Source organism: Diceros bicornis, chromosome 27 (genome assembly GCF_020826845.1).
Source record: "Diceros bicornis minor isolate mBicDic1 chromosome 27, mDicBic1.mat.cur, whole genome shotgun sequence".
In the NCBI taxonomy this organism is placed as follows: domain Eukaryota; kingdom Metazoa; phylum Chordata; class Mammalia; order Perissodactyla; family Rhinocerotidae; genus Diceros; species Diceros bicornis.
The window spans coordinates 10,733,995-10,744,738 of NC_080766.1; positions in this window are offsets into that span (position 1 = coordinate 10,733,995).

The window sequence follows — 10,744 nt, forward strand, 5'->3', positions numbered from 1 at the left end:
GCTCTAGTACCACTTTCATGCTCAGACATTGACTGGAAGCAGTCGAGGGGAAACATGGCTTTGGCAGGAATATCACAGTGGATCTGAGGAAGCATAGATTCAACTACGCTCCCCAGGGCATGTTCTCTTGAAGGGAGAGCTGAGCAATGCACTTCACAGCTGCCATGGCCTCTGATTGGAACTCACTGATATTTTTTTTTGAAACATCAGGTAACATTGAGATAAACCCACCATTACTTAACTCTTTTCAAAGATTTTCTTCTGCTAATGGAGTCAACTAAGTAATAGTTATAGCTTCGCTTTGTATATGAACCAAGAACACTTGGCATCAACAATTAACAAAATTAATTTAGAAGAACTTTCTTTGGACTAAATGAAATATGCTTCACAGAGTGATGAGTAAACACAACATCTTCAGGTGCATGTGTTAAATTGTTATCTCCGGGCACCTTCTTCTAAAATAACTGATTTTTGTAGTAAAAGCTTGTATTTCTTTAACAGATTTGAGTCTTCTGGTTCTCATGTGGCCACTGTGCCCCTTATATAGGATTGTAAGTGTTGAGATGCATTTGGCACAAATTACTTTTACATCATCTAAGCTTCCTTACTCTTGCATTGTAAAAATTCACTTTCATTTTTCTTGTTACTTACTGACAGCAAGTAGGTTTATTACAAAATAAAAAGCACTACATTAAAATTAATAGTTGTGGGTTTATACCTCTGTAGTGAGAGTAATAAGATTACTTTCTATACAACCACATCATGACCATTCAGCTTTTATTTTTCATCCATATTTCATGTACACCTAACGTGTCCTTTACCAAATTTTCCAGTGATCCCATTGGCTACTGGTCTTGTGACTTTTTGCATCTTGCAGGCTCCTATATGGGTCACAGAGAGTAGCTGGTACACAAGCACCCAGCAGGACTGCAGCAGCAACCATTTCTCTCATCACTGCCACAGACCAGACAAACACAGCTGTCCCTACTTCTCTTATGTAAGCACTTTTCCTCCAGTCAGGGTGCATACCGTATGCTGTCTGGAAAGGAAGGGTTTAGTTAAATAGAGTAAACATGGTCAGGAAAAGAGAGACAGTTATTCTTTCAGATTAAACCGCATGTTAGAAGTGAGAATTCTGTTCACTGCATATGAATATCACAAATCACTAAACGATATTATAGCAAAAGCTGGAAGTACATGGTGAAGGTCTTGTAAACCTATCTCAGCTCATTTTAATGCAACAGTTAATAACAATAATGCATTGTTAAAAAATGAACAATTCAGGAAAAATCCTAATGAAGACAGTACACTGAGACAACAGGCATAAACCAAGACTGTCTCTGGCAAACTCTCAGAGCCACTAATGCTCTCTGGACAGGAAATTCATATACTCTATAGTAACTGAAGATAATTTTGAACAATGCCCATAGGAAGGGAGGAGTTAAGCAGGAAAAACCATGCTGGCAAGCTTTGAAATAAGACTTTTACTCTGAAAATAAAAGGGAAATCAATCAGAAAATTCTCAAATTTGAAACAGATGTAAAAGTGAGTGGTGTGTTGTGGCATGAGATGTGTGGGGTTTGGACCAAAGATTCCTGGGTTTGGAATTCTTCCTCCTCTTCATGTGACACTGGGGAAAGTGAATTTACCTCCCCAAACTCCAATGTCTTTATATGTCAAATGAGACAATAATGACAACAACAAGGCTGTTGTGAATATTAAATAATGTATGTAGAGGGGGGCCGGCCCTGTGGCGTAGCAGTTAAGCACATGCACTCCGCTGCTGGCGGCCCGGGTTTGGATCCCAGGCACGCACTGACACACTGCTTGTCAGGCCATGCTGTGGCTGCGTCCCACATAAAGCAGAGGAAGATGGGCATGGATGTTAGCTCAGGGTCAGTCTTCCTCAGCAAAAAGAGGAGGATTGGCATGGATGTTAACTCAGGGCTGATCTTCCTCACACACACAAAATAAATAAATAAACTCTTTCAAAAAAAATAAAAAAATATTGTATGTAGATCATTCTCCTGACACTAATTTGTAGCTCTAGAGAATATTACAGTGCGTGAGTAAATCTTATAGATCTGTAGTACCAGAAGTGGTTGAACAGAATTGGAAAGGTTGGCATTTAGGGAATTTTAGACGTTTAGATTTAGATACTGCTATTTCCCTTTCTCTGATAAAAGTGCTAATGCAGGCAAAGGAAGCTATTAGCATTATTAAGGAGTGTGGTAAAATCGAATATAGTATAACTGCCTCTGAGAAATCTAAAGCAAAACCAATAGACAGATGTCTTTCATTCAGTAAACCCTTTTCAGTGAAAATTTGAGATCATCTGATCACTGTGAAGGAATTCTAACAATTCTAGTTTTGTAAAGATTCCACGTCTTCTAGTGTGTAGTAATAATTTTTCAGAGTCTTGTAACAAAATCTACTTTAGCAAGACTTTCTCAGGATAATGCAATGCAATATCCTATGGATCATTCACTTTGAATAATAATTTCTCAGCTGATATCCTCTGCAGCCAGCCTCTCACATAACAATGCATCGTTTGTCCAGCCGCATGCTCCACTGCCTTTCCAACGTCTTGCACTACTGGCTCTCCGAATTTAGCTGTTGTATCTCCAGAGTTAAGAAAAATTCACAGAGGACATGACTTTTTGCACAACATTACTTCTTCTTTACGCCAACTCATACAAAACTTCGTTCCCTAGGTTCTACTCAAGAAGCATGTTTTGCTGCCGTTAGCACGTTGATGTTAAAACTCTACGGGAGTGAAAACAAGAGTAACAGCTACAGTCACTTAAAGACTACTATGCGCCGCTGCCTCAGACGCGACCTTCCTCATCTCACTACTGGAACCCGTTTCACACGAATGAACAGACGAGCAAGGAAGAGAAGTAATTTGGAAGAAATCGTGGGTTAGTGAACTATGAAACCTGGATCAGAGGAACCCAGTTTTGACTTCAAGCTTGTACTCTCAATATCAGACCACATGCCACCCTTATTTTTTGCCCCTTTGTCTGACACCCAAAGAAAACACTCTTTCAAAATACTAATGAAGAAAAATATATGATTTGATTTACTTTTAAAAATAGTGATTCATACTCTTATGGGAAACAGATATAATTGTGAAAAACTAGATTGAGATTTTCGATGTCAGGAATACCTGGAACTCTGCCACCGACCAGTTTGCCTGAATTATCTAACCTGTCTGAGAACAAGTTTCCACCACTGTAAAGTGAAAGAGTTATATTAAGTGATGAAAACTTAGAAATGTCCAGAATCCTTCCTAACATTTAAATGTTATTGAAGAGCTGTGTTTAGTATTATATAGCATACAGGAAATGTCTTAGCTAACATGCTAGTAAGCATCTATTCACCCTGAAGTCACTCTACACCAGGTGCTCTCACTTGTGGCATCTTCACAACAGTAGTGGGAGGCAACAATTTTGTATTTTGTGATTGGGAACGTTACCTAACCTGCTGAATGTCAGACAACTAGCTCAGAGTATAGACGTGAACTTGAAATTAAGTCCCCAAAGTTATTTCCATTGTGGTGTAGAAACATTAGAAATATTGGTTTGGTTATTTCATGATACAGTAGTGTGATGCCTAAGGCTGGGTCACTTGAGGATTGGCCATTATAGAAATCTGCATGAAGGCAGAAGCGAAGCAATCGCCATGTTTCTGTTTAAGGGTTAGCGTAGGTGCTGTTTCTCAACACATTTTTTCATTATTGCTTTCCACAGGAGTCTTTTTTTTTTCCTAATTGCCCTTCCCACTCTCTTGAAATTAAATACTAAGGAAGAAGGTTTTGTAGGTTGGGTTAAGCTTTGGAGGATGAAAAACCACCATAATAAGATTTTTTTAACTTCGCCCCTGAACCAATTTTTGGTCCTTGGAGAGGATATCACCGCCATTGACATGGGGTCAAGTAATGCTGCAGCTTAGGAATGTCACCAGTGGTGCTGGCTCATCCTGTTGCCCTGGGGCAGCAGTTGGGCCTGTCCCTCTGCCAGCTCCTGCCACATTTCCTCCTGTGCCTTCTCCAACTCCTGGGCCAGGTATGTGTACAGCTCTGTTGATAAAGGGCACACATCACCCCTCCTCATCAAGGTTGCAGGAGGTGAAAGAGGGGCACACAGGTTCCAGTTCATCCTTTTGGATTTCAATCCAATCTGAATTCCAGTTTGTCATTGCTCTCTCCCACTTCACATGCGTGTTTTCTTTCCTACTGCTGGCCCCGTTGACGTCAGGCTCAAGACAAGAAGGAGAAGACCCTGAACTGCACTGACAACCACTTCCCACAACTGGATAAGGACAAACACCTGTGCTATATTTCCTACTACACATTATTCAGAATTGTTCTTCGTGTGTGATAGAACCCTACTTAAAAACAGGCGATAATTATTTTATAGTTTATCAACTGAAATATATTAACACAAATGTAAATATACATTCTAAGTTCCCCTTTCTTTCATTAACTCTCTTAAGTCTCTTTAAAATTGTCACCAAAATAAATAAATAAACAGGAAAAAAAACAGAAAAGAAAAACCCTGTATACACACAGCCTCACTTTGTTCTTCATGCCATTATTTCCTATTTCTTTCAGTATTTAATGCATGGTTCCAAGGTCATTAACACATTCAAAATGATCCAGAGAAGGAACATTCTTTGATACACGTGTTCTTTCTAATTACAACACCATTTGTCATCAGTGTTTGTAAAATTACTCTTTCATCTCTCAGTTTATCTTTCACATAAAAGTATTTTAAATTAAATGGATCTCAATTTGCATTACTCCTCATTGAATAGTAATATAAATTCTTTTCTGATTTGTTTTCCTTCCTCAGACTCTTGGGACCCAACAGTTGGATGAGACACTCATTTATCCCAGTATTTAACTATTTCCTCAAATCATTCATGATCTTCAAGACGACCCAATTGTTACAATAAAACAATAATAAAAAGAATAATAAAGAAATAAAAAATAACAGACATTTCCTAGGAGGAGGCTTTTTTAAAGTAAGGTACAAGATCAAATGGGTTGGACAAGGAAAAGAAAATGCTTTCTTATTTCCATGAAGAATTAGTCTCACGGAGAAAAATTGAGTAATTCGTCTAAGTGACAACTCAGAGTCTCAGGACAAGAATTTCTATTCAGAGACTGTGTTTGTTGAATGAAAAAATGTATAATATAAGATGGGATATGCTTTTAACAGTTTGTGTTTTCATATACTTTGAATGTGTAATCAGAAATCCGAGTAACTGCATTTATTTAAATATCTAATCATCAAAATAAATGCATCTGTGTTTATGGCAAATCCCAGAAATGTTCAAACTCTTACAAAGCTATGAGTTCTATTCTTTGATACTTTGTTTGAAATTGGCAAGAAACATTGAAGATATCCTTCAAAATATTATACATGTATATATGTATACAGATATATACGCACATACATGTGTGTGTATAATAGATGTTCTTAAATTTTCTATATGGTTTTATCTTTTCTTAATCAAAATTTTGAAAATTAACTAAAATGTTCTGTTTTTTTCTCCAAGTAAAGGAATTTTAAAACATATCATGTCCAAAGAATCAGGGTTTTAGGAAATTGGTCATTAAGGATTGCTTCTGCCCATTCCTAATTATGGCACCATTCTTCCAATAAGTGATTCTTAGAGCATTTACCTTCAGATCTGGGTTCTAATAATATGTAAAATGTGTCCGTAAACTAAGTGCTATTTGGATTACTGTCCTTTTGATGATATGTTATTGCAGCAGCTATGACAGAAGAGTATTAAGATATTTAGGGGAAAATGTTAGCACATAGGCTCTTATTCCTCAAAAAATAACATTGGTTGTTATTGCTACTTGACTCACTGAAAGAGAGATTCCAATTAACATAGTGCTAAAGGGAAATCCATTTGTGGGAAAAAAAATCTTTTTAGGAAACCATTTTTGATCATGATATAACCAACTAAAGAAGTTCACTTTTCAAGTTATCTTCAATTTGTTTAAAATATACATTAACAATTACAGTATTTTTCTCTATAACTTTATTTTAAAACTACATTCTACTACAAGTCTGATTTCTGTACATTCCCACCTTATTGTACTAATGGTAGTTATTTGATTCTTTCCCAATATTCAATTTGAGTAAATCAAACATTTCAAATGCCTTTTTCCCCATAATCTCTTGTAGACAGAAATTAAATCAGATAGTATATTAAGAATTGAAGATGTGGTCAGCCCTATATATTTTTTGCCACTGCCACAGAGGAGATTAGTACAGAGTAGCATTCAGAGAGTTCCGGGGAGTTTTAAGGCGGGTAGTCCCTGGAATAGCCTCTCAGAGAGTCCCCGGATTCTGTGAGCAAGTGCACCGATAGCCAAGTGCCTTTCTATATGACCAAGACTGCCTTCTTGTGACAAAGGAAAGCCAGAGCATATGGAGGGACCCTGTGGTCTGGACAAAGAGACCCAAGATTAGATACAGCGTGAGTCAAGGAACCAGAAAACAGATGGAAATGTGACTGCATGTGCGCAAACACAGACATAATCATAGAAATGTAAATGCAAATAGAGTTTTCCTTGATTTTTATTTTGCCTTATTCCATTTAAAAGATCATTAATAATACACGTACATATTATCAAATAAAAACATCTGGCACATGGTTGCATTTAGTCACTCTAAATGTAAAATCAACCAATGACTTGACTCTCATCATTACTCCAAATGCTTTATCCATTTAAGAGGCGGCAAGTGTTTCAATCACTATGGCAGTAAAACAAATTATCCCAAAACTTAATGGCACAAAACAATAACTTATTGTGCTCATAGATTCTTAGGGCCGGGAATTTGGACAGGGCATAGCAGGGATGTCTTGTCTTTGTTCCATATGGCTTGTGGCCTCAGATGGAAGACTCAAAAGCTGAGGCTTGGAATTATCCTGAAGTTTGTTCACCTGTATGTTTGGTGTATGATGGTGGCTGGTGGCCGGGGGTCTCCGTTCCTCTCTCTGATCTTTCCTGGTGGGCTTGCTTGGGCTTCCTCATAGTGTACTGGCTTGCTCCCCGAGGCAAGTTTCCCAAGGGAGAATCATGTGGGTCTTTTATTCTTTTTATTAACTAGCTTCATAAGTCACATAGCATCACTCCTGCTCTACTCTATTGGTCAGAGCAATCATAAGCCTCCACCCACATGCAAGGTGAGAAAACATAGACCCCAATTCTCAGTGGGAGGAGTGGCACATCACCTTGTAAGAAGCACAGGAGGGGAGGGAGATGGTGTTGTGTTTATTTAAAAAATATAATCGTCCACAACAGGCAAGGGGCACAATGTAAAGTCTGAAACTGGAACTCATTCCTCTTTTAGTAAATCTCCTCAGACTCAATCTTACATCTTCTGCTTGTTCACTACACTTCTTCAAACAGCAAAACGATTCATCTGCATAGCTCTAATTATGACATTACTCAGTTGACTCCCTTCTGTTTGAAGAAGTGTAATTCTAACCCACTAAAAGAAAGTTCTAGTTTTAGACTTTGTATTATGAAATATTTATGAACATGTGAGTCAGAAGTGTTTGTGTGACAGTGGTGGGTCTATGGTCAAATCAGGAACTTTATAAAGGCAGTCAATCTTTGAGGTTTTATATCTCTTATTTAGAGTTGAAATACTTCAGAATGTGAATTTGTTGGGATAAACACCATTTGTGAGAGAGAACACAGAATGCAGGCAGCCTGGGACTGAGACAGCTTTGAGTTTTTTTGCAAATTACGGGACCATAATTTTCTGATCTGCCATGGGGTAATCTGTAAATTCTCGTTTCCTGTTCTCTTTGTAGAATTTCTCGCGGTCTTGAAGTTGATGCTTACACGGCACCTTATTTTGGAATATGAGCATCATTGAGAGGTTTGGGGATTTTCACATACATCTATCACACAGAAGATCCATAGACACACAATGGGATGTTTTGGGGGGTTGGCAATGACAAATTTCTGGTGTGTTCTGTACAGAGCAACTCTGTTTGGGACCAGAGGTCAAGTCACACGTAGCAATCTCCTGCTCGGCTATTTCAGAGACACTGACTGCTTGCCTCTCAGGCAAACAGTGAGGGGAGTCAGAGGTCCCAGAAATTATGATAGATCACAGTATTCATGAATATGTGGGAGTGGATTGGATTGCAAAGAGAGTGAGTGTAGAGAGAAGAGACAAGGGCTTAAGGGCAGGTACTTAAGCAATTCATATATTTAGAGAGATGGAAAAAGAGAAACTACATTAATAAATTGTACATATTTAAGTAGACTGTCTCATGGCCTAAGGCAACATTTAGCTTGCAATAGAACTGTTTGACTTTAAAGTAACTACAGTCTGTGTTTAAAAACACACAAAAAATACCAAGTGTAAATTTTGTGTGATTACCTCTCATCTTCATGTTTATGCCAGGGAAGGAGAACAAAAATAAATAAGTAAAATAACTTTTTACTCCTCTTTATTCCTGATTTACTTACGATGAGCAAGATAATCTGCCAATCATTATTTTTTTTAAAGTTTGTAAACCAATAAACTGATGGAATATATTCATCTCTAAGTTCTTATGTGATCTAAGGTATAAAACAAGTAACATCCAAATGAACTGTAAATAATTTCATTTTAAAGGAAAACTTAACAAGCAGGTTTTCTTTTTTTTAATTTACATTCTAATCTTCCTCCATCAAACACCCTTTGTTGAGAAGAAGCAAACAGACAGAAGAAATAATCAAAACTTCCCTTGTGTCTCCAGTTTTTCTTCTGCTGTTTATAGATCCTCACCTGAACAACAACAAAAAGGAACTTTGAACATTACTTGTCAAAAAATAAAAAAATTAAATAAAAGAGCATGAAAGGGCCACCACTCCAACAGTGTCAGCTTTCTTTTGTGATGGCAGGCTACTTAAATCACCAAAAGACAGTAGCAAGAGGAGAAGATTCCGTGGTGTTTGGGTTTCTTTCTGAGAGAAAAAATATGGTCTGCTCCACTCTAACTGCTGTCAAGAATTCTATCCCCAATCTTTGCAGCATTCTTTGGGGATGTGTTTCCTGTATAGGAACACTACCATTAATGGGTAAGGAAAACTTAGAACAATACAGATTAACATGCCTCATGCATGTTTTTGAATGTGTAGCCATCAGAAAAAATCAGACAGCTGAGCTAATATTCAAATCATGTTTTGATGGAAATAGAAATATGCATGTTATGAATATGTAAAAGATAGATACACAGACAGATTAGATAGATAGATAGACAAATAGTATATAGATAAAGGCACTTTATACCTGAGCCTGACCTATAAAATTATTTTGTGCAATTAAATTATGCTTTTAAATTAGCACATACATGTCGAATTTATACTACTTATTCATTCTCAAAGGGTGGATAGCAAGGACAGTTTTGGACTTTGCAAGATCAAATTTATGCACTCAACACAGAAATATAAAATTCCAGAATATAGTATTTGTATTTTTGTGGAGAAGGCCATATTGTTTCTGTTAGTGATACTAATAAGTATTATTGGTTTATTAATTAATTAATTACTTTGGCCAAAAACTATTAACATAAAATACAAAGTCTAAGAGACATTTCTAAATGTGAAGTCTTATTGTTAATTTGAAGGGTTTTCTTCCTTTCTCCACTGCGACTAGAGCAGTGATTATCCTGGTGAGGTGGATAGAGCTTGTTTATCAGGTTGTTAGTGTTATGTGCCGTAACTTTCTGGGTACATGTAAAAGTCTTTTTTTTTTTTTTTTAAATGAGCAAAGGCTGACCATGATCTAAATAAAATGTGCCTAGTTAAATGAACGAGCAGAAATTCAGGGCAGAAGTCATGCATGAATCTATCCTCAAAGGTAAATATACTATTCTGAAGCCAGTTACTTCCAGAGAAGCCGGCAGTGATCACAAAGAAAAGGAACCCTAACAGCGTGATAATCTCTCTTTTCCCTTGTTTTCTATCTATATTGTCCTTGTTATCATCTTTCCCAGCCTTTTACAGTTGTCATCTCATCTTTCTTCCTTATGATTTTCTAATACATCTTCGTGTGCCTTTATTATCTTGCAGTTTCTCCTACACTATAATTTAATGAGGCACAAGCAAAAAGAAATGGGAAGGAAACCATTCAGCTTTTGAGCATGATTTAGCATACCCTAAATTGGCAGGTATTGGGCAATTAACAATAAGACCTGTGAACAATACAAATTTTCGGAGGTTTATCTACTGAGTTAAATTATATTGTTTGAAGTATTTCTAGGATAGGAGAGGGTGACAGGCTTAGAATGCACACAAAACTGAAGGAGCAATATTTGGGGAATTATATAGCAGTAGTCAATGTGAAAATGGCCAAGCACCAGTAAGCTCTGTGCCTATTTGTTCTGCTATTTTAGAGGATGATTTAGACTCTGCCTTAACCTGAGTTGCTCTATTGTAGTCGTTCATGATTTTAAAAGACACCCACATTTACTTTTCTTAGTGTGTGCACAGAACAAACAAACATTTAGGTATTTACTCTGCATGGCTCAAATCCATAGCTCTACAACTGTCAATACCCCAAATCCATTAGGCAAATGCCTAGAAAAGTAGAGAAAGTAAGCAACTACAAGCATCAACAAACAAGTACAAATCTCCATAAAAAGATGCTCATTCTGACCTTTCAGTTTACCATATAGTATCAGGGTGGTGGTGTACAGAGCAATGGACAAACTA